Genomic DNA, 24207 nt, shown 5'->3' on the forward strand with positions numbered 1-24207 from the left:
ATAAGATCCATGGGTCCTGTTATAAAAGTGCCGCAGCATCATTGGGGGAATAAGATTAACCACATGAAACAGCATCAGATAAGACAAGACTATATATATGGCCGTGCCGAGCTGTGTGGTGGAGACTATAATTCTCTCTCCACAGAGAAATGAAGTCAGAAAGAGATGAAGCACTCAGGGAAGTTTCCAGGGGTCTCGGAGGACTGGAAAGGAGAGATCTGGCTGATGGAAGGGAGAGAGGGGGCATCCCAGGGAAAGGGGAGCAATCCCAGCAAGGATGAGAGAAAGAAGCATGCAGAGCCCTGGGTCAACGCAGAGGCCAGCCTGCCCGAGAGAGTCCAGAGCAGGGACTGACACTGAATGAGCCGACTGGACCGCAGCATCCAGAGCTTAGAACGTCAGACAGAGAGGCCAGGCTGGGCTGTGAGCTCATGGAGCCATTGAAGGTTCTGATTTTTAATTAAAGTCTAGTTGACACACAATACTACAACAGCTTTAGGTGTACAGCACAGTGATTTGACATCTACATACCTACACAGTGATCACCACAAGTCTAGTTACTGTCACCACACAGAGTTACCACGGAAGGCTTTTCAACAAGGAAATGACATGAAGAGAAATCCTGCCCCATCTCCACAACCTTTAGTATTTTCCTTCTATTTAAGACAGAGAGGCTCCTTGGAAGAGGTGGGATTGCAGGTAGAAGACTCAGGCACCGGGGGGAATCGGGGGCGGGGGGTGATGTGCCCATGAGAGGAAGGTGTCCCCCAAGATGAGGCACATTCTCTGGGGTTGTCTACCACCATCTGCATGACATCAGAGACAAGACCAGATCTGAGGATGAGGGCTACATCTTATACGTCTGTATAGCCCTGGAACCCAGCAGAAGCCCCAGCATGCATCGGGTTCTCGGAAATGTTTAATGATGGACTCTTTTCATTCCAACCAGAATCCACAACCAGCAGCTCCGAACCAGCCCCTGATGGGCAATGAGCTCAACTTGTATTCTCCTAAAGTATGGTCACGTGGCTATTGAGCATACTAGACTCAGTACAGGAAGTCTCCAAACTGAACTGCAGGGAGTGGGCCTTCATCCAGTGGAGACACCAGCATCCTGGGAGAAGATATGGCAGACTCACCATGTGCATATGCTGCAAAGCTGGGAGGGGTGGTTGCTATGCGAGAGACATGGATTCAAGGGTGTTATAACGCTTTTAACACGCTGAAAGGATGGGCCAGAACTAAAAAATCAATCTTTCCTCTATCAGTTTTTACTTTTTGCACAATAACATCATGACAGCCATAAATATAATAATTTTGAAGATAACGTACAAGTGCCTACAATCCCATCACTCTAAACCATTCAGTTATATTATGTCCACATGAAAATCTATTTTTATTTTTTACAGAATTGTAGAAAAATTTTGACAAGAATGTATACACCAAATCCTACTCTCACATTCAAAAATCAATTGCAAAAACACAGCATAGGTGACCTGGTTTTTTTAAAAAGTGGGTTGAATCAAATGCAAGCTCCGGATAAGCCCAGGGTGTGGTGTTGTTGCCAAACCCATTAATCATGATCTTAGGTGTATTAATAGACATACCATGTCCAACCGAGGGGCACATGGTCCCTTACTTTGTGTTCATTGGTGCAATTCTGGCATATTTTAATAACTTGGACAGCGATGAGTAGAAGAGAGAGATGGGTGAAGGCATCTAGTAGTTAAAGTCCCGGTAAAACGGTCAGTAGTTAATAGTGCAGGCTCTGAAATCAGACTGCACAGCTCTGACCCTTACTACAGTGTGACAATGGGCAATTACCCAACTTCGCTGTGCCTCAGTTTTTCATCTGTAAAATGGGGCTGACGGGGGCTCTACCTCTGAGATTAGATGTGAGGATTGAAGATTTCATATACTGTAAAGTGCTCAGCAGTTCCTAGCACTCACTGAACGTCAGCTATCGCTGTTGCTATTTTCATCATTAGGAGAGGTGAAGTAGAAGATATGGAAGAAGCTAGAGTAGTCCCTTCATTTGTCCCTCTCTAATAACACCCTTTGGTCCTAGAAATGCTGGCAAAGCAGCAACCTTTCTCCCACATGGTGGTCCTCCAAACATCTGAAGAAACTATGCCAGAGAAACTGCGCTCCTTTGGGCTGTAGGGTTAGGACTAGCTCATGGATGTTAGAGGAAGCCAGTCTTCCGTTAAACATAAGAAAGAAGTTTCTAGCAGTGAGAACCATCCAAACCCAAGCTGGGCTTCCTCGGATATAGCGAGCTCTCCACACAGGACGGAGGATCCTGCACTGGGTGAGAAGCTGCTCCAGAGCGTGGTCTCCTGAACGCGGTCTCACCCATCGGCACAATGTCGCAAATAGCAGGAGACTGACAGAGCTGACAAACTTACATATAGACAAAATATTAAGTGCCTCTTTCACCATCATTTCACTAAGTAGTTCAACCCCCCAAGGTGAGGAAAGCAAAAAGAGCCATCCTTTGAGTTGAAGAGAGTATCATGGAAAGCATTTTCAACCTGTGCCTGCCTCTCACACACACATGCACATGTGTATGATGCACACATATGTACACATGTGCACAGGCAACCTCTCCACATTGTCCTTGTTTTGCCCTCGTGACCATGAACAAGCAGAAAGTCTTCCTGGGCTGGCACTGACCCGGAACCCACACTGGGGAATCATCAGTGTGCATGCGGTTTTAGGCCTTTCCAAGCCAGCGTTCTGTGGTCCTGGCAGGCGAGCGATCAAGTAAACGCCTTCAGACAAGCACCCACGCAATAATGCAACCAGAATTGAAATGAAAGCTTGTTTTACTCACCATGAAAATAAAATGAAACCATAAATGAGATGACCATTCACATAAATAGGAGGAAATTTGTTAAATGGAAAATGAGGAGGGAGTTGTTGAATGCTCACGTTTGTTTGGCAAGGAGGTGGGGACAGGGACAGAAGAAAACCTCCCATAGGAGGCAGCACGTACTCAAGGACAGCTGAGCGAGCACCTTGAAGCTCACGTGGGTAAGCCGGGAGGATGGAGAGAGATGAGCCATGGTTTGAGGCGGAGAGCAGTAGACCAGGGCATCACAGATGTGGGCTTGTGCCCTGTCATTAACTTAATACCTGGTTCCAAATACTGGGCTCTGAGACAGTAACCCAGCCAGCACTGCATGGGCTTCCTCAGAAGAACCGATGCCGATTCACACCCGTTCTGTCCCCTGGGCCACAGACAGCGCTGGGCACCCAGTTGCAGAGATATTGGGAAAGCTGCCTAAGTCACGTTCTCCAGGCCCAGCCCAGACCCAAGACTCTGTTCTTGGGGCTGTACCTGTACAGAAGACCCTATAAGGACTGTTGGCACTGGCAGGCTAATCCTAATAATTTTCCTGCCTGGGAGAAGGAGTTAGAGACACCCATAACCTGTTTACAGAAGCCGGTGCGGAGAGGAGGACTTCCATACAGAGCAGTGTGGGCTCCCAGGTGGCAGGGCCCCTGCAGAGGCCACCCCTCCACAGCCAGAGGATCCACTCACAGGGCAGCCTGCCCGGCCCTGTGGCCATCCTCTGAGGTGTGAACACATCAAGAGTAAGACTTGCTTATTCTCACCAGGAGTGTCACTGCTCTCCTTCCATCCCAGGTGGCTGACCTGCCTCAAGCATCCTTTCTTCTCCTGGGCCCCTAACTGGTCCACCTTCAGCCTCTTCCCATCCTTAGCCACCCACCACCTCCCAACAACCCGAGATCTCTCTGAAACACACATTTGATCTCATCCACTCGTCCTTAATGCCCTTTGATGACTCCTCATTGCTGGGCAGAGGTGGTCAGCTGGCAGCCCGCAGGTGACCTGTCTGGTGTTTTTGTAAATTCTGCCACCATCTAAAAAGTGGGAAATCTCATTTAAAAGTCCAGATTTCTAAGTTTTCTTAAAGACCTGGATGACCTGACGATGCCAATCCTGCATGTGCATGTGGCAATCATTGATGCTGAGTACCAGCTGCCCCTTAATCAGGCCCAGGCCCTCCTGCGTGACCTACAGAGAGAAGCAAAGCGTCACCCGGCGTTCTCCTGTCACAGGGCCAGACACCTGGAGATTGACGCAAGCTGCCTGCTGAGGAGTTTCAGGTTCAAGGTGACAGCATGGGTGGGTCAGGCAGGGTAGCTCTCTCTGTTCCCAGATGAAAGCTGAAGGAGGGGATCTGGAGAAAGGCCATTGCCACCAGGCAGGCCCACCTGTGTCCTTCCCTCTCCCCTGGGCAACTTGGCTCCACTCCTGGCAGAGACAGCAGGCCAGGGCCTCAGGGGTGATCTCCAAGGCCACACCTCCTTTCTTCCTGAGGCCCCACCCCTAAGTCCAGCCTCTTCCCACCCCCATCTCAGTGGTATTGTACCCCCTCCCGGTATTTCCATCCCACTATTCCTATCAAAGCCCTAACAGCACATATTTTGTTAATTGTACAAACCTAATGGGGGAATGCATTGGCAAAAAAGGGTAATGGCCATCAGACCAGCAATAAAACAAAATTAATGGCCCATAGGAAGAAATCATGTCCACTTAATCCCAGCTCTGAAACTCTAATAGAATAATGGAATACCAACGGAGGGTTTTTTTCTCTCTATGTAGATTGCTTACACCATGTTAATCACTTGCAAAGCAGGCCACATACCACTCGGGCTCACATGACCCTCCAGGGAAAGTAGCAGACCAGAAACATTTAGTGCAAGGCTCATTACTGACACGCACCACCGCTGCAACACCTCCCGCGCCCGCCCTCCCCCAAGTGACTCTGCGACAGCCAGTGTGAGGTGTCACAGAGCCATGGGTGGTGGGCTGGAAAGCAAGACACATAATACCTAATAAATAGCAAACATTTGTTGAGTGCTTACTATGGCCAGACACTGGGCTAGCTGAACACCTTCTATGTACTGCCGTAACGTATCCCATTTTCATCCTCTATAGCTGCACAGTCCAGTAAGGCACACGCTAGCCACATGTGGCTTTATAGGTAAATTCAAATCCTTATTAAAATTAAATAGAACTTAAAATTCAGCCTTTACTCTCACCAGTCACATTTCAAGTGCTGGACAGCCCCATGTGGCTGGTGGCTGTCGCTCTGGGGGCTCAGATAGAGACCACTTCCTCCAATGGGGAAAGCTGTATTGGACAGCACGGCTCTGGCGCATTGGGCCATTTTATTGTGCTCACTTAAGAGACCTGGGGATCAAGGTGCAGAAGGTGAGGCAAGCTGCCTAAGGCCACAAAGCTGGTACACGGCTGAGCTGAGTCTAACATGGTTCTGACTCAGTCTGGCTCCAGAATCCCACCATAGACACGATCTCTTTGCAGAACCAACAGTTGAGGCAGCAGGGAGGCCTTTTAAGGGAAGATGGCTGAGGGTCTCATGTTCCCTATAGTGCCCCTCCCCCAAAGCAGACAAATCCCAGGGCTCCACCTTCAAGCCAGGTCTGGAAGTATCTCAACCCAGGAAGATCAGCTGATCTAGCTAACCCAGCCTCCTTCCATTTGTGAATGAAGAAACCAATAACCCGAATGGTTGAGTGATCTGCCCAAGGACCTCCAGAGTTAGGGCTATGTCCCAGTACCCTGACAGTCAGCCGTTACTGGCCGAGGGAGAGGTCAGAGCAATGCCCAGGGTCCACGTGTGGCCACAGGGTGAGAGAAGAAAGAGGTGTCCCTCAGCCTTTCTGGAGGGTCCTGGGCTGGGATGAGCCCAAAGGCACTGGGCTCTGAGGAGACCTGAAAATGTCAATGTAGCCCTAGCTGGTTTGGCTCAGTGGATAGAGCATCGGCCTAAAGACCAAAGGGTCCCAGGTTCAATTCCGGTCAAGGGCATATATCTCAGTTGCAAGCTCCTCCCCAGCTCAGGCCCTGTTAGGGCTTGTGCAGGAAGCAACCAATCGATGTGTTTCTCTCACATCGATGTTTCTCTATGTCTTTCCCTCTCTCTTCCACTCTCCCTAAAAAAATCAATAGAAAATTATCCTCCAATGAGCATTAACAACAACAAAAACAAAAATCAATGCAAAAATATCCTCAGATGAGAATTAACAACAACAAAAAAGCATGACTGGGTTGCTACTATGTTTTGAGAAAGATAGTATAATAGTGTCCATGACAATTAGAAATACATACACTTCGAGCATCCCCAGTTTGAGAATGTATCCTATGGAGGAAAGCAGCAATGCATAAGGACAAAGGGGCAGCATCTTCAGCGGGAAGATGTGCAAAACCGCCTGGATGTCCCACCAAGTGGGGAATGGCCATGTAACTTGGGGTATGACTGTGCTGTAAAAAGAACAAATTGGATCTGTATCTTTTGCCACGCACGCTGGCCATGATGCTCAAAGTAAGAAAAGCAAGGAGCAGAGTGACATGTGCAGTGGCATTCCATTTGGTGAAAACAGAGAAGACTCAAGAATGAGTTCACCATTTGCCTGTGTTTGTGTGAGCACAGAGGCAGTGGAAGCTCACAGTGAGCCGATTGAATGGGAACAGGGACGAAGGCTCTCCATCTTTAGCGTATCTTTGCCTTGTTTCTGGTTGCAGTGAGCACTGCCACTTTTGTGGTTTTTGAAAAGAAACTGAATAAAGAACATAAAAATAATTGCTAAGAGAAAGAAAAAGAGGTTGGACTTGAGAGGCAGCCAGACCTGACTTCACATCCACCTTGCGTCCTAGCTGTGTGGCCTTGGGCAAGCTCCTGAATCTCTCTGCATCTTGGTTTCCTCCCCTGAAAACTGGCAGTAACAATATCACAGCATGATGTTGTCGGGGAGCTGCCGAGAAAATGAATTTAAAGCTCCTCGGTGACATGGGCCTTTTTATCAATGTTGAGGGAATAACCTGCCAAGGACACAAAGGTACTTTCTGGGTCAACTCTGGGCATCCTCACACGTTGTTATGCACCCCACAAGGCCCCTATATTTTGCCTTACATTATAGTTTTAGTGTGTCTATCTTCCTACCAGACTGTAAGCTTCTTACAGGTAGACACAGTGCCTTGCTTAATTATTCATTCATTCATTCATTCATTCAATCATTCATCCATTTACTCCATCTAGCATTAAAATAGCTTAATAATGTCTTGGGCATATGCACGAGGCACTGTGCCTGGCATCAGAGATATAGTAACGAGGAAAACACAACAGTCCCTGCTTTTATGGAGCTCACATTCTAATGGAGAAAGCAATCTATAAACATATATATCTGATTTACATATCACATTATAAATTATATATAATGTTGAGAGTTGGTCAGCACTAAGAAGAAACACAGCATGATGGGGGAGCAGAAGTGATTAGAAAGGGAGAGCACTGCAGAGAGAAGACAGCTGAGTCCCCAAAGCTCCTTTTTCTCTGAGAAAGCGCACTTTGTGGCATGTGCCACAGACCCAGTGAGATCAGTAGTTGCTCAAAAGATGTCAGTTTAATAAAGGTAGACTTGAGCAAGCTCAGAGAATAATGACACCTTAAAACCATCCCTCCACTTCTGCATATATACTCAAAAGAATTAAAAGCAAGATTCAAAGAGATCATTGGTAAACCCATGTTCACAACAAGAGCCAACCCAAGTGTCCATCTAAGATGAATGCATAGGGAAGAATGTCATGTGTACGTACTATGGAATATCATTCAGCCTTAAAAAGGAAGGAAGTTCTGACACAGGCCCCAACATGGATGAAGCTAGAGGACATTCTCCTAAATGAACTAATCTAGTAACCATAGGCCAAATACTCTATGATCCCACACGCAGATTTATAGAGACAGAAAGTAGAATGGTGGTTGCCAGGTGCTGGAGGAGGGGAGATGGGGCGTTATGATTTAATAGATACAGACTTTCAGTTTTCCAAGAACTCTATAAGGTGGATGGTGGTGATGGAAGCACAATAATATGAATGTACTTAATGCCACTGAATTGTACATTTAAAAATAGTTAAGATGGTAAATTTTATGTGTATTTTACAACCATATACACATGAGAGAGGGATGGGCAAAAGCAGGTTTATAGTTGTGAATGTACAAAAATACAGTTATTGTTATGTTATTATTTATTAATATTGTATTATTTATTCATATTACAACTGTAAACCTATTTTTGCCCGTGTGTGTATTCTTTTACTAACTTCTCCCAGTTTGTACATATTTAAAGAAAAAAGAACCTGGGTATTAAAGAGCAGAAAAATGAGCAGCTGAAAGCCCAGGAGAGGATATGGGCGCAGGCGGATAGAGAGCAGGGACCCCCATTCTCTAAAGCCACAGCGGGAGAATGCAGAGGGGTGGCTGCCAGGAACTAAGGGGCTGGGCTCCTGGGCCAGTCTGCCCACAGGGGAGGCAGCTTTCCTGTGGGAACATCTGGCCCAAGGTGACTGACCGCAAAGAGTGATGCTGGCAAATGAGACACGACTTAGGGCAGAAAAGAAAAGGAAAAATAAGTTTTTTAAATGGTGGGAGGAGAGAGGTGTCTGGTAGAGCTGGGCCCTCTCTAGTCTGAAACGAAAGACAGTCAGGAATGGAGGCATAGCAATGAGCGATAAGTGGGGACCGACGGCGAGAGACCGGGAGGCTCCTGTGCTGAGCACAGTGAGCTGGGGTGGGCAAGGGCTTTAAATCAGACCTAGGAGCAGTCCTGGTCTTTACTGTCCTTGACCTCACGCGTGCCCCCCTAACTCTCTGGGCCTCCATTTCTCCATCTATTAAGCTGAGTGGCTGAAGTTAGGCAAGAGGAATCTTAAGGTTTTAGGGGTCCACAAACCCCTTGAGATTTTATCCAGAACAGCATCGGTGTGTATACTTTTCTGTAGATTTACAAACTTTACCACGATTGCAAGGCTGTCCAAATCCTCCGAGAAGTTAGGAATCAGCGCAGAAGATACTCACTAAGCTTGCATTCAGCTTGAAAGTTCCAAGATGCCAAGGAATCTTGGACTAGATGCCAATAAATATTTGGGCCTCAAATAAATCAAGATGTTTATCCTGCCTTGTCTGCAACATAGACATACTTTGAAAATGAAGTAAAATAATGATGTACTTTGAAAAGTTAAAAGTATTTCTCTCATACAAGGAGGTATGACTGGTTTCTCAGAAAGCAGGCGCAGGTCTGCATAGGGCAGAGAAGCGGGCGGAGACCCCACTCCACCGCTCCCCTGAACAGGACCCAGCGCAGGGTGTGATGGCCACAGGCCACCTTAATAGAAAGGAGGGCCCCCTCACTGCACCTTCAATGGGGTCTGGGACAGAAAGAAGAGTAAATGCAGCCTCCCAAGAGGGCAGAGCAAATATATGCTTGTGCCGGAGAGTTCTCATTTTGCATCTGGCTTTACTCAGGAGGAAATTTTCAACTGTTTGACTCAGAAAAGTGACAGAAGGGGGGCCATATGTCAATGGGAAATAGCTCAGGCAGGGGACAGTATCTGGCCACCAGAGCAGAGGACCCAGACCGAAACCCTGCATAATGGCTAAGCCGGGCCACCAGTGCAGAGGAGACCGCAGCCACGATGGGCAGTGCCCGCCCAGAAGAGCCGGCCCAGAGGCGATGGGGGAGCCAGTGGGTCAGAACCAGGTCGGATGGACCTGTATGGAACCTTAGAGATCATCTATTTTGACCTCCTCCTTTCACATTTGCAGAAACAGGTTGTGAGGGGTGGAGACATGTCCAGGGAAGTCCAGGGTAGGAAGCCAGCCCAGCAGGGCCTTCATGTTTTACCAGAAGTGTTCTGAGTGTAGACCCTTTACGGGACTGGAGAATCCAGCTCCCTGCTCTCAAGCCGCCTACAGTCCGACAGGAGAGACAGCCAGTGGATTGAGAGGCTAGGTGTCACCAGCAGATAGGTAGGGATCACAAAGGAGAGTCTTCCACTACAGGCAGGAACATCCAGACAGAGGTGAGGCAGTGCAAATATTCACTCTGACATCCAGACCAAGTCAACAGCCACCCACATGGCCGAGAAGGGTGCCCACCATGGTGGCTGTAGGAAGAAGCCTCCAGGGAGCGAGCCCCCTCCCCAGCAGGAGGGCTCCAGGTCCATTGAGCGGCCTGGGCCTCCGATTAGCACTTCCATTCATTATTCCTAACTTGCCCCCGGGGGCTGGTCCTGAATATTGTTTCATAAATAACTTCACAGGACTCCCGCTTGTTGGCGGAGGGCAGGCAGGTGTGTGCAGCACGGCTGGGCTGAGCGTGGGGACTCCGGCTGGGCCACGGCTGGGATGCTGGCTCTCCGCGGAGGGTGGCTTAGTGGAGAAGGCCCCCTCCTGTCCCACCTGCATCCAGATCACAGTGGGATGCTGAAAGAGCATTTGTTTCCAATTGTTCTCAGCCACTAATTTGGCTCCAGGGTGTAACACCAATCTGAGAACAAACCGAGTAGGAAAACTGCCGCTCTTGAAGGAGGCCCAGTTTCACCATAAACAGGGGAGAGCGGAGGTTTCCTGAGTTCGCAGCAGTGCGCAGCCTCCAGATCAGGGCTGGCCGCTTCCTCGTCTCCAGCCCGTCACCCGGAGTCACCCGGCTGCACTGCCATCTGCCGTACCTGCTCACTGCTCCTCGAGGTGCCTCCAGCAGAGGACAGATTACCCTGATGGTAGGTAGATAAAACGGGATCCCTTGCTAGCTGTAACTACCCCCAACAGTCTCTCTCCTGAGCAGATGACTGTCCCCACCTGGCACCTGCTGGCAGCAGAGCTGGCGGTGCCACAGGCTGGCACAGGTGATTCTCCCTGGGCATGGGGATGCTGAAAGCCCTCTCGGGCAAGGCTGGCCCGAGGCCCTTCTGTTGGCTGCAGTGAGGTCTTCCCTCCCGGGAGACACAAAAGCAGCTCTGTCTGGGAGTGAAGAGCCAGCTCCCTCCAGGGCAAAGGGGTGGCAGAGCTGGCAAGGAGGGCTGCCTGAGGCTTCCCCAACACTGAGGGCAAATCCTGTAGAGGCCCCTCCTGGTGGAACTGCCTTCTGTGACTCCCAGTGACCCAATCAGAGCCTTTCCCTGCTGGTGCTCTTGAAAGGGAATTAATAGATAAAATGCCTTTACCAACCCACCCCCTCACTCCCACCTCAAAGGAGACAGGCCATCTTTCTGTGACCTACATGCCTTCCTCACCCCCATGTGATTTCGCTATGCAGTCACCTCATAAATCCAACCTCATATAAACATACTGAAACGATTTTTTAAATCTCCAAGCAGTCAAAGTACAAGTCACAAAATCTTTGCCCTCAAGCTTCTGAGTCTTCTCCTAGGGCCACGGTCGGCAAACTGTGGCTCGCAAGCCACATGCGGCTCTTTGGCCCCTTGAGTGTGGCTCTTCCGGAGCCTTAGGAGTACCCTGATTAAGTTAATAACAAGGTACCTACCTATATCGTTTAAGTTTAAAAAATTTGGCTCTCAAAAGAAATTTCAATCGTTGTACTGTTGATATTTGGCTCTATTGACTAATGCGTTTGCTGACCACTATCCTAGGGCAACTCTCAGGCTCCTACTTACAGCTTCTTTGCTCTGAATTCACACACCTTTCTAACAGGCTCAGGGTCTGGTATCTTGGGCCTCTGTAATATCCCAATCGATGACATCACAGCTTGGAGCCCATGGTCTCTGAAATGCTCCCAGCTCCCCGCCAACAGGACCCGGTTTTATTTAAGGGCAGGCCCACCCTGCCAGCCTGACCTATTTTTACCAAATCTTTGGAAGGAAGGGTTTTAGTCAACTGTTCCTCTCCAGCCTCCAGCCAATCATCCAAAAACACGAGCGTTTTCCGCACAGCCCCTTTAGGTCTGTGCCCAGGCGCCCAATCCAAGGAGCCAGCCAGTGGCTCTTTGTGCTCCCCCCAGGCCCTGGGACAGCAGGCCTGGCACTGTCATCGTTTTGGGGACGGGGGTCTTGAAGAGACTCATAGGGATGGAGGGGGAGGGGTCGGGATTCTGGCACTGTGTCCTGAAGAATTCAGGTTAATAATTTATGTGTGCCTTAAAAAATCTTCTAAACAAATGGCATACAAACTGTGTGACATTTGAAGGAAATTTGCCAATGTTGCTCAGTAAAGCGTAATAAAGAGATGCAGCCCATAATAATAAGTTACTTAAACTCGGGGCGCTAAATGATTTATTAATTGTCTTCTAATCCTTTCCAGCTACAACTGAAACAGAGAGTGTGGCCCCGTTTCACACACCAATTCATAAAGCCTCCAACTCCGACAAGCACAGCTGCTGGTAGCCTCAAGTCCAAGTCCATTTTTTTTTTCTGGCCCCGTCTCTGCCAATGGGCCAGCAGCAGGGCCCGGAACTGGGCGGACTGCTATTGCCGGAAAAAGGTACGTGGACCACAAACAGGTCCCATTCCACAGTGTCTCTCACCTGAGTGTCACATAAAACACATTCATTTTGCCTAGAGGGCCTCTCCTCTGGGCTTCCCGCCCCATCTACCTGCCTACAGCCATCAGTGCCCTGGTGCCCCTGGGCAGACAGCAGTCCTGAGAAGATATGGGCACAGGGCTCATGGCCCCAGAGGGGCTCAGGGCCCCAGAGTCCTCTCTGCCAGCAGACGGTGAGCCAGAGAGAATTAGAACGGAGATGAGAAATGGAAGACAAGGACCCACCCTTTCTCTGGGACACGCTGACCCAGTGGCGACTGTGGGGTTTCTGCTGCTGTGTCCACCTGCTGGGCCTCCTCCCTGTCCTTAGAGCTCCAGACATCTGTTACTCTGCTCCGTGGGAGACCCTACACCCAGGCTGCTGCCAGAGCCACCAGCAGACCCAGCTCTGTCTCGGGATTCACACCCAAGGGGCTATGCTCACTGGTCTGATCGGGGGGACTGTCACCAGCAAACTATAAGTCCGTGGGCTGATGGAGAAACAGAACAAGATAGCGTCCCAGGAGTGACTGGGGAAGTGCAGAGACCAGGTTCTCAAGGTGAAGTGATGCTCCAGGCCTCCTTCTTCCCCCAACATGCCTCTCCCGTGTTCCACGTCAGGACCGTGCCCTTCGAGCAGTTATCCACGTCTGCCAACCACCTTCGATTCTGCCTCTGTCCTTTCTCTCCCTCCCACACCCAACAAGGGGGTTCACTCCTAGATCATTTCTTAAATCCATCCCTTTCCTACTCCACAATTCAGAGCCCAGGGGAGAGTCAGCAGGGCTTCCCAGAGATTTCATGGGATTTGCTCAGTGTTTCTGGTTTGGTGTGGTTTTGAAAAAGGTAACATGTAACACAGTTCAAAATCAAAAGGTGTATAAAAGTATGCACTGAAATGTCTCCCTCTCATTCCTGTTTCCCCCTTCTCCAAGCAAACACAAATGTAGAGTCTTGTTTGCTATCTTCTATGCACACTTTTCTGAACCTTGGTGGATTTTTTCCCTTTTACACTCCAAATGTATTTTTGGAGATCTTTCCATAACAGTACAAAGAGAAGTTCCCCATCCCTCTTTTCAAATGCATAGTGTTCCACTGTCAGGACATTTGGGTTATTTCCAATTGCTTGCTATTGCAAACAGTGTTGCAAATAATAAACATAGCATATATATATATATTATTTCATTTATGTGCAAGTGTATCTTAAAATCAATTCCCTATTATGAAATTGCTGAGTCAAATGGCAAATAACTTATAATTTTGATATTGCCAAATTGCCCCTGTCAATACAGTGTGTCACAAACTTCTTGAATGTTGCTCATTTAATACATGAATGATTAATGCTATCTCAGGATAGTTCTCGTTTTCTCGTATTATGTGTAAGACTGAACATCCTTTTACATGTTAAGAGCCGTTTGTATTTTCTGTGAATCTGTTCAGATTCTTTGCCCATTTGTTCTATTGGGTTATATTTTGTTGTTGATTCTTAGGAACTCTTTGTATGTTAAGGAGAATAGCCCTGTGATGTGAGCTGCAATTTTTTTTTCCAGTTTCTCATTTGTCTCTTGACTTTACTGAAAATATTTTGCAGGTGCTTTTTTAAATTTTTGTATGAATTACAACAGGCCATTTGTCACAGCCTCCATTACACCCCCCCACCACCACCACCACCCCAGTTTTACAGCTGTTTCACTTTACTGTTTCTAATTACAAACCTGGACATGGTGCAATGCCCACCACTGTCTGACCCAGAGGAAAGCTAGGCTGCAAGCAGAGCCCATCTCTGGGGGATGACAGACAAAGAACCAGGGGCTTGTTGATGTCATTGAGCCCCTGAATTTATCCAGCCCCAGAGCAGTCCTGGTTTGAATGTCATAATGTGTAAGAAAACATATTACTTACTATTTAATGCACTTTGGGTTGGATTTGCTGTTACTTTCAGCTTCTGACACATGCCTTGAATGTTCTTCAAGCCCACCCTGTCCCATGTGCACCTTCATGTGGTCAGCAGGGGAAGACTCCTATCAACTTGCTCCTTAGCGACAGCCCCAGCAGTAGCAGCTCCATTGATAGCCCATGACTGAGCCGAAGGGCTAGCAGAGGGAAGAGGGCGGGAGGAGCTGCCTCCTCTGATGAGTCAGGCTGCTCTGGACAGAACTTCCCAACCCACCCCATCATGGCCTCTCTGGTCAACAGAGAACTCTGGGAGGCCATTCTGTCCATATCTCTCAGTTTTAAGACGGCAAAGCACGGGGGGAGCGGGGGGAGCTGGGGGAGACACACACCTACCCAGCAACAATGACAGCAGTACCCTGGCCTCTAGCTGGAGAGGAAGAAGGGATGGAGGCTGCAGGAGGAGTGGCACCCTGGGTTCTCAGCCACCTCTCTGCCCCCTCAGCCCCACCAGCACTGCCTCCGAGCTGCTTTCTCCTTCTCCCTCTCCTCTCACCTCACGCTGTCTATGGTCAGAGCCAGGGGCCCACCGTCACCCAGTTTATCAGGAGCAGAGGGATTCGAACCCACAGCTCTCCCCTCACTGCCTACCCTCTGGCTCCTGCCACCACCAGGCGCAGCACCATAGAGGGTTTCTCTGGAGCAGGGCAGAAGACAACGTGATGGGGTCTGGACCCAATACAAATTCTTACCCTTGCCCTGTACACCAGGGAGGAAAGATGCATCCCTGTACTCATCTAACACAAAAGCATCGCAGCAGCTGGCAAAAGCCTGGTTCTCTACATTCCAAAACCTGTGAGGACCTGGGGTCCATAAGTCAATCTAGAAAGAGCCAACACAGTTGACCAACTTAATTCAATAGCAAAGACTGACTGGAAAGGCCCTTCTTAACCATTTCCCAGCTTCTTTGGAAAGCAAGATGCAGACACTAAACAGCTGAGCCAGTGTGTGACTGCCCAGGCCGGGGAGAGACCAAGAGTGGTCCCACCTTCATTGGACATTCCAAGCCACTTTCACCTCTACTACCCTCCGGCTTTCATGAATTACCGGGGAGTGGAAAATAGAGTTTACATCCTGGCTCAGACCCTGCTTCCCTGGCTGAGAGCCTCGGGCAAGTTCTGTCCATTTATAAGCAATGCCTGGAGGTGGCAGGTCTGCTAGAGTCTCGGAGCTGTATCACACTCGGTGTCTGCCAAGGCCCTGACTCACGGTCCAGAGCTCTCCCATGGCTCCCAGCTTTTCTTTCCATCCAGCCTTGATTAGAAAACCAATTACTACTGCACTAATCCCACAGCCCGTCCTCCTGGTGGGGAAAACAGTCCCTTACTAGCAAGCTGATACTTGGACCATCTGAGAGCCTCCCAACTGCTCCGGAAGGCCCGGCCTTCCCCTTCCAGGACACGCAACACTGCCAACATGAGCAGGCAGCTTCCAACTCAAGTCTGTTTTCATGGAGATTCTAGTTCCTTCGCCGAGGCTCTCCCACCACAGATTTCTCTTGGTTGGAGCTGGTTCAAAAGTCACCAGGTACACAGCCACGCACCCTTGGAGCCCTGGGGAGCTCACAGCTTCATCTCTCTCCCCAGGCCCAGGAGTCCCTGCTCACCCACACTTCCACCCACATACACACACACTCCCACTCTGCCACCTCCCCGCTCTCCCGCTCAAAAGACCCTTTAAGCTGCCCTAGCTGGTTTGGCTCAGTGGATAGAGTGTCGGCCTGCGGACTGAGGGGTCCCAGGTTCGATTCTGGTTAGGGGCATGTGCCTTGGTTGCGGTTGCATTCCCAGTGGGGAGTGTGCAAGAGGCAGCTGATCGATGTTTCTCTCTCATCGATGTTTCTGGCTCTCTATCCCTCTCCCCTCCTCTCTAACAATTGGACACTTAGCATATTAGGCTTTTATTATATAGGATGGCATTCCAGAGCTCCGATTTAAAAATGCAAGTCTTGCCCTGACCGGTTTGGCTCAATGGATGGAGCATAGGCCTGCGGACTCAAGGGTCCCAGGTTCGATTCCGGCCAAGGGCATGTACCTTGGTTGCGGGCACATCCCCAGTACTGGATGTGCAGGAGGCAGCTGATCGATGTTTCTCTCTCATCGATGTTTCTGGCTCTCTATCCCTCTCCCCTCCTCTCTGTAAGGGATCAATAAAATATATATATTTTTTAAAAAGACCCTTTGAGCCACTCTGGAGAGAGAGGGGGCTCTGGAAGTGGACAGAAGCTTAAGTGGGACATCAAGATGGAGAGAGGAGAGATGGGGAGAGAGGGACAGAGAGAGTTGGGGACGGGTGCTGTGCACATGTGTTTCTGAGTGTTGGCAAAGGGATGAGGGCCCCTCACCACACCTGTACCGCAGGCACAGGCTGTGTCTGCAGTTAACTTGGGGCTAGAACACCCGGGTGCAGATCTCCCAGGCTGACCCCAAGGCATGACTCAACTTGCACAGAGGCAGGGCCAGCCCAGGCAGAACTCAGAAGGGGAGTAAATCTGCTCAGATGGACAACGCTTCCAGGATCAGCTGCCCTCCCCGGCACACAATGTAGAGAGTTCACTCGCTCTCTCTTAGCCAGGAAGAAGGGGCTGGCGCATCAATCTGTGCTTCATGAGCATCTGCCCCGTGTGCGCATTAGAGAGAGAGGGAGAGGTGGGGAGCGAGGAGACGCAGAGGGGTAAATGCTTAGCTCCAGGGGGAAACTGCTAAAGTTAGAATTACGGCTGAAGGGGGGTAGGATCTGGAGGTGGCAGTGAGTCAAGGCCAATGACGGAGGCCCAGCAGAACTCAAGGTGACCCAGAAGGTGGGTGCTGACATATCACACGGGCAGGGACGTCAGGGTCAGGCAGAATTGGGTGGGATCCTCAGCCCCATCACTTGCTGACTTTGTGACCCGAGGAGCTCACTTATCTCCTTGGGTCTCACTTCCACCAGCTGCTCAGCTGGAGCCAAACCATCTCAAGGTTGGCGTGAGGGACAGACAATGGCAGGAGCTCAGTCCCTCCTTCCGCTGGGAGGACTGAGGCTGGGTTGGCACAACCAGTATTTCTCCTCAGGCTTCCAAATGAATGGGCGGGGTCTTTCCCTGTGTGCACCGTCTCACCCATGTCCCACAGTGCATGTAGCCAGACAGTAGAATTTTAAATGTTTACATTTTTTAAGTGTCTTTAACGTTTGTCATGAGGAGATAATAAACACAGTTACAAAGCATTTATCAAAGCTGGAGTCTCCTTTGTTCTTCAAATGGTCTTATTCCCATTTAATGAATGGGAAATGGAGAGCCAGAGATCTGAAGGGACTTTTGCAAAGTCACCCAGAAGGTAAGCAGCAAAGCAGGCATGACTAAAGAAATGCACCTGGGAAGGGCCAGAGGAGGGAGTTGGGTTCATACACGGAGCGAGGCCCCAGAGGGAATAACTTTTGGAAGGTGGGGGCTTCTAATAAACCCTTAGAGCCTGAATTTGAAAGACTGGAAGCTGACTGCCACTCACAGGGACATCTGTGAGGCCAGGAGGCTGGAAAGAGGACGTCACTATTTCTGCAGCAGACCAAGGGAAAACGGACATACTTCATCTGTGGCATGAAGACCTGTGGAAAGGGGCCCTGGGCCAGATTGGGGTTTGAGACACTGAACATGCAGTAGAAACAGAATCAACCTTCCAGGTTGACTCAGACCAGGTCAAAGTGAGCTCTGAGGCTAGACCTTAATGAGGCACCTCCCTAGACTACGTGCCCAAGATCTCCATCACACAGCAACAAACAAGGATGGGGAGGAACCAGGGAAGGCCGCTGGTCCTGCCCTAACTATAGAACAAGCCAAGAGAACCTTCCGCTGGCTGCTGGCTCTATGGATCGTGTTTCCGTTGCACACACACCGCCCATGTGACTGGGGTATACAAAGATGGCTGGGACATGCCTCTCCCATGCCCTATTCAGTGGGGTTTCCTGAAAACACTGAGCTTGGACAGGTCCTATAAGAACATGCTCTTATCCTCCTGACCAGGGTTGACCAGCCAGGGCCAAGCCAGGTAAAGTCACACCTGGACTGGAAGGATGACTCCTGGAGCGCTCCTCATCCGGGGATCCCAGGATCTCAAATCCCTAACTGCCAGCTCCAGAAAGAACACGCTCCATCTGCCCCCTCGGCACACACAGACTGGCTCCCCGTTTCTGGGCTGATGTGCTGCTTAATCAGCTGCAAAGGAGCTCTTTCAAAGGGAAGATGAGGAATGCCTCCCGGGTCCTGGGAAGCCACTAGTCTATATTGTGAAGCAATTCCAGAGTCTCCTTTTGCTTTCAAATGTACTTAATCAACATGAAAAGGATTGTGAGGGCTGGAGCTCCTACAGGTAGAACTAAGGGAGAAGAATAATGTTCATAAATCATTTACCATGCTATCCAAACAGGGCAGTATTTTTTTTTCTTAAAGGAAAAGGCAATGCCAACGAAGAAGAGCTAGAAGGGAAACTGAACACACTGTGACTTGTCCCCAACTGTAGAGTGTCCCCAAGTGGAGCAAGGCAGCCTTTTTATATTATCCTCATATGCAATCTGACACTCAACACTAATTTTCCAGCCGGGGTTCCTCCCTTGCCCTGAAAGCTCAGACCAGCAATGCAGTCCGCGCCGTGGAAGGACAGCTGATGGAAACAGCTGCACTCCCACCTACTGTGCAGCCCACACCGGACTCACTGTCTCCTCCACAGCTGACTCCACCCTGGGGCAGCTGGGCTGAGCTGGGAGCTCCAGGAGGAGGAGACTGCAGGCCACAAGTTCCCAGTTGCATTCTTTCAGGCCGCAGCTCAAATGTCACCCCTCCGAGAGGCCTTCCCTCGCCACCCCAGTTAGAATGATGCCCATGGCCCCTCCACTCCCTACCCTGTAACCTGCTTGTTTTCCCTTCAGAGTGATTATTACTTCTTCACATCATACATGTGTCTCCCTTACCAGCATGTAAGCTTCATGGAGGCAGAAAGTCTATGCACTTTGTTGACAATTGATCCCCGGCATCTAGAACAGTACCTGGCATGTGGTTGGCATGCATAGTTGGATGGATGGGTGGGTGAATGGATGGACAAATAAATGAAATAAATGAAACAAATAAATGAAAAGGTCCCTTCCCCTCATCCAGGGGCCACTGCAGACGAGACAGCTTGTTTAATCCCAAGTAGGAAGATGGCAAAGAGCTGCACGTCTGTCGCCGATTTTTGATTCTGCCATTTTGACTCAGAGTGAATCATTCCTACTCCTCAGCCTCACCTCCTCCATCTGCAGAATGGGTATCACTATCATGCAAGTCAGGAGAGGGAGGAGACAGGGAGATGTACCATCTCCTACAGGTGCCTGGGCCATTCTATGCACCTGACTGACAAACGTCGTCTCATTCGGCCTTGTGGCCTGTGAGACTGGTGTTATCAACCTAGATAATGAAACCGAACTCAGAAATATGAAGTCACTCACCCAAACTTGCACATGCAGGGAGTGACAAAGGGGGTTTCAACCTGGGCCTCTACATTACACAGTGGTGTCGCGCTTTAGAATTCATCCTTTACCTATGAGACGGGTCAGCATCCCAGAGGAAAAGCAGGCTGTGCCGGTAGAATCTAAAGATCTAACCTCTGAAAATTTCCAGAAGTGGAAGTGAGGCAGCATGACCCCCTCGTCCCAGCTTCCCTGAGACTTCTAGGTTTCCCCACTGGAGGTCCAGTGTCCCAGGAAACCCCTCAGTCCCAGGACTGGACAGTCGGTCACCCTCAGGGGGAGGCAGCCACAGCGAGAGACCTGAACACCCAGACCCTGAGCTAAAGAGCACGGGTATCCTAGGAAGGAACCCATCCCCACGTGCCCCACCAGCTGTGTCCGTGATGGTGGCTGTGACCCCCAACGCAGCACCTATGCCTGATTTTCGACATGCAGGGTGGAGGCCACACTGGCGTGGGGGAGAGGCAGGATGCTCTGTGAGGCGCTGTGACCTCCTTTGCCCCAAATGCAGACTTTGGTCTCAGAACAAGAACAGCGTGGGTTCCATCCCTCAAGGACTGCAGCCACCAGGACTGGATGACCTCCCGAAAGTGAGGAGGGCAGATTCCTGGAGTTCCAGTCGGTGAGGTTGAACCAACGGAAGCGTGGAATTCAGGATTGCCAATAGTGCCAAGAAGTACCATCCAGCCCATGGGACGGACCCTCCTGGATTCCCGGATCAAAGGCATGGCCTCAGAAGGAGAGGTCACCTCTGTGGGGGCCTCTGTTCTCTGGCCAGGCTCTGGCAGAACCTCTATCGCACACCTTCATTCTCCTGCGTCCAGAGGGAAGACCCGTCCAGGGCCCACCCCCAGTCCCCACCACCACTGCCACCTCACTTCACCTCCAGTGATGGCCACACTCCCCTGGAGCAACTTGGTTCTTATGGGGGCTGATCGGGTCTCCTGGGGCCAGAGCTGGATCAAGAGAACTGCCCAGAACACCAACAGAGAACAAGCAGAGGTGAGGGTGGGTGAAGAAGGCACAGGGCTAGGGTGTGAAGTACAAAGGACACACTCCCCACCTTCAAGATTTCTATGCTCAGGGCCTCAGGAGAGGGTTCTTCTCCCCTTGTTCACTCGCAATAAAGGTGGCTCTGACCTCACCTTGTAGCCAAGCTCTGGGGCCACAGCCTGCTTGTCCTCTCCAGCCCAGCCCCGGTCATTCATGCGCTGTGGGTGTGTGGCTTTGTAAATGTCTTTGACTTTTCCATCTGGGTGTTTTCAGTGTCGGCTGGCTGTGTCCCCTCTACAGGCTGTATCTCTAGCTTCCCTCTCCTGCCCTCGCGCCTCAAAAACAAAACCGCCTTCTTCCCCCCCGAGCTGATTCCGCCTGGGCTCTGACCCTTCATCCCTACAGTTGTGAGTGTGTATTTGTGTATCTTCAGCCTCCCCTAGGCTCAGGCTACCCACCATGACCTGCAAACATACAATGTCTCCCCAGACCCCTAGCTTGAGAGTGCAGGGAGAGCACTGGCCCAGAAGTGGGCATCCATCAGCACATGGATTGGCCCTGCATCCTTCAGAGACTCACTGGTTAACAGCCTCCATCTGACTTCCTTAAATAGTGTGAAGATTATGGACTTGAAGTATGTTATAAATTATAATATGAATGTAAAGAATTATTTCATCTTGAAATTATTTTCTTAACCCTCTGAAATGATATCCTTCCTATCTTTCTCTTTAGTGATTTATGCTCATGACTGCCTGTCCTCACCCTTTCTCTCCCATCCCCTAACCTGGCTGCTGACCCCACAACTCCCATGATGCTGCACTTGAGCTGGCTGAGTGCTCCAGGGTGTCTCTCTCTGTTGGTGATGATGCCAGTTCTTCCCAGGTTAGCACCTCCAGTCACCATGCACAGGTGCCACACTTGATAACATCAGTCATTTTGCCAGTCTCCAAGTCAACCTGAATGGTGTCGTTTACCTTGAGGGGATCCAGGTAGCTGATGGTGCGAACATCATAGGTCACCCGATCAAGGGTCCCTCTCGTGCCCACAAAGACCCGCCTCACTTTGCACAGCCTGTACTTGGCCCCCTCAGGCACGATCCGATGAACAGCAAAGCGGCCCTTGGTGTCACAGATCAGATGGAAATTCTCCCTGGTCTTGTCAATGCTGATTACATCCATAAAGCCAGCGGGGTGGGTTACCTCGGTTTGGACCTTGTCATCAATCTTAATAAACTGCTGCGTGCTGATCTTTCCTTCATCTCCTGTTAGGGCATAATTAACTCTGTTCCATAGAAAATGATGAGAGGGAGACATTCTCTCAGCTTGTGGGGACCGATAGATGGCCGGGAAGCAAACACACCGTCAGTTTATCCAGCACCCAATGCTCTGGAGCCACGACACACCTCACATGCTTCCTGGGACCACGAGCCACAGCTGTGCTAGGTGTGGAGCGAGCTTGATTCCTGTTACAGCACCAGTTCCCTTCTGGTCATCTATCCACACTGGAGAAATCTTGGAATTCTGTTCATTTCTCCCAACCTCTCCTCCCCCCAACTTTCACTTCACCCCCTCACTAAGCCAGGCCAACACATTCCCATAGGGCACAGTTTAAGTCCTAACAGGTCCGACTCTCATGTACATCTCCCCATTCACTTTCCCCTCTCCCCACAAACACGCTTGTTACTTCCTTTATTACTTTTTATCCTTGGACCATCAGTCACCTCCTAACTCACTGCTCTCTGCACTGTTCCACCTACACATTAGTATCAGCAAGACCTTTCTATAAGGCAAAGTGTTCTCTTGTTCTTTATGTCCAAAGCCTGCACTAGCTCCTGGGGCCTCTCAAATAAAGTGCGCATTCCTAAGCCTGGCATGGAAGCCTTCGCACCATGGCTCCAACCTAACTTTCAGTCCCAATTTACAGTCACCCTCTGCGCCAGTCCTACACTCCATGTAAATTCGAGTATTTCTCCTTCCCTGACTATGCCCCATACTTGGGTGACCGGGTGCCTTTGTGTGTCCCATTTATCTGTCGGAATGCCTGTCTTCCACCTCTGCCTATTCGAACCCTAGTCCTCCTTCAACCCCAGTTACATGCCCTCTTCTCCTTGGAGCTTTCTTTTCCCTTACCCTCTCTAAATTCTCCAACCTGGCCCTTCCCCTCTATCCACAGCTCGCTGCCACCATTCAGCCCTCAGCACGGCTTGCCTAGCGGACTGCACTAGGTTTCTAGCTGGCTTCCCTGCATCCGGTCTTACCCATGGTAGTCCAGCCTTCGCAGCACCTCCAACATGACGTTCCTAAAGCTCAAATCTGTCCAAGGCACTTGGCAGCCTAAAATCCCTTACTACTGACAATGCTATAATTTACTGAGCACTCTCTTTGCTCTAGAATTGCTCTTTAATTCAGAATATGCTGATCAACTCAGTGCTCACAACAGTTCACTGAGGTACTAAGTTTAATCCCTTTTACGGGTTAGGAAATTGAGGCCCCAAGAGCACATAGGTAAATGCAAGAGCAGGACACCTGGCTCCAGAGCCTATTCTCAGCCACATTTTCATTCTGTCCCTTCAGGGCCACCCCCTTGGCCATATGAAAACGTTCCTTTGAGTGCGCACGAGGCTCTCCCTGACCTCTGGCTACTCTCCAGACCACGCCTTACACCCCCAAATCCTCTACTGCTTCTATGTGCATGCGCAGCATGCGGGACCTTGCACACCTGCCTCTGGGCAGGAGCACCACGTTGCTTAAGTCTTTCATGCCCACATGGGGCCACATTTTGGACCACTTTCTAGTCAAGTCAGCTAAGATGTCACAAGCAACAGTTCCTTCCAATCTCCCGACAGCCATCAGCCTGAGCTGAGTGTCCCTCTGTGGTGCTCCCACAGCCCCCCAGCCTTGAAGTTTTCTATATCAGTTTCCCCCTATATTGTAGACTCCTCAAGTGCAGGGTATTGTCTCATTTGCCTCTGTATCTGCAGAAAACCTACAGTGCCTGGAACACAGTAGGTGGCCTGTAGTGTTTGCTCCACCTTCCTCCGCTTCCTCCATCACAACCACCAAGGCCCTGCCCCAGTGGCTCCCGATCAGCCCAGTGCACAGCATTTCTTTCCTCCTGGAGCTCCCTCAGCACACAGCCTCTGTGCCACTCATTCAGTAATTAATTAATTCTGTGACATCGCCTGCATTGTAATCTTCATGATTATTTAACTCTTGTATTGTTACTTTTCACAAATCACCTCTCCCATTAGAGGGGATAGATTTCTTTAAGATGGAAGTTAGGGGCTAGGTTTCACTTGCATTTTTGTCTTCTGAAATGCCTTGTACATCCTAAGTGCCTGATCAATGTATGGGGATTTAGTTTAACGCAATCTGGGGAAGCTAAGGTCAGCCTGTAGAGCATGTGTTGGGGCAGG

At 49.9% G+C, this 24207-nt stretch overlaps 1 protein-coding gene and 1 pseudogene across 2 annotated transcripts in view; both read right to left on the minus strand.

Moving 5' to 3' along the window:
• LOC102751941 overlaps window positions 1-23084 on the minus strand; it is a 24652-nt pseudogene extending 1568 nt beyond the window's left edge.
• The window catches only part of PKNOX2 (PBX/knotted 1 homeobox 2), a 295550-nt gene that overhangs the window by 188907 nt on the left and 82436 nt on the right, over window positions 1-24207 (minus strand). The window lies entirely within an intron of this gene.

The sequence above is a fragment of the Myotis davidii genome, unplaced genomic scaffold, assembly GCF_000327345.1.
Source record: "Myotis davidii unplaced genomic scaffold, ASM32734v1 scaffold148, whole genome shotgun sequence".
NCBI lineage: Eukaryota > Metazoa > Chordata > Mammalia > Chiroptera > Vespertilionidae > Myotis > Myotis davidii.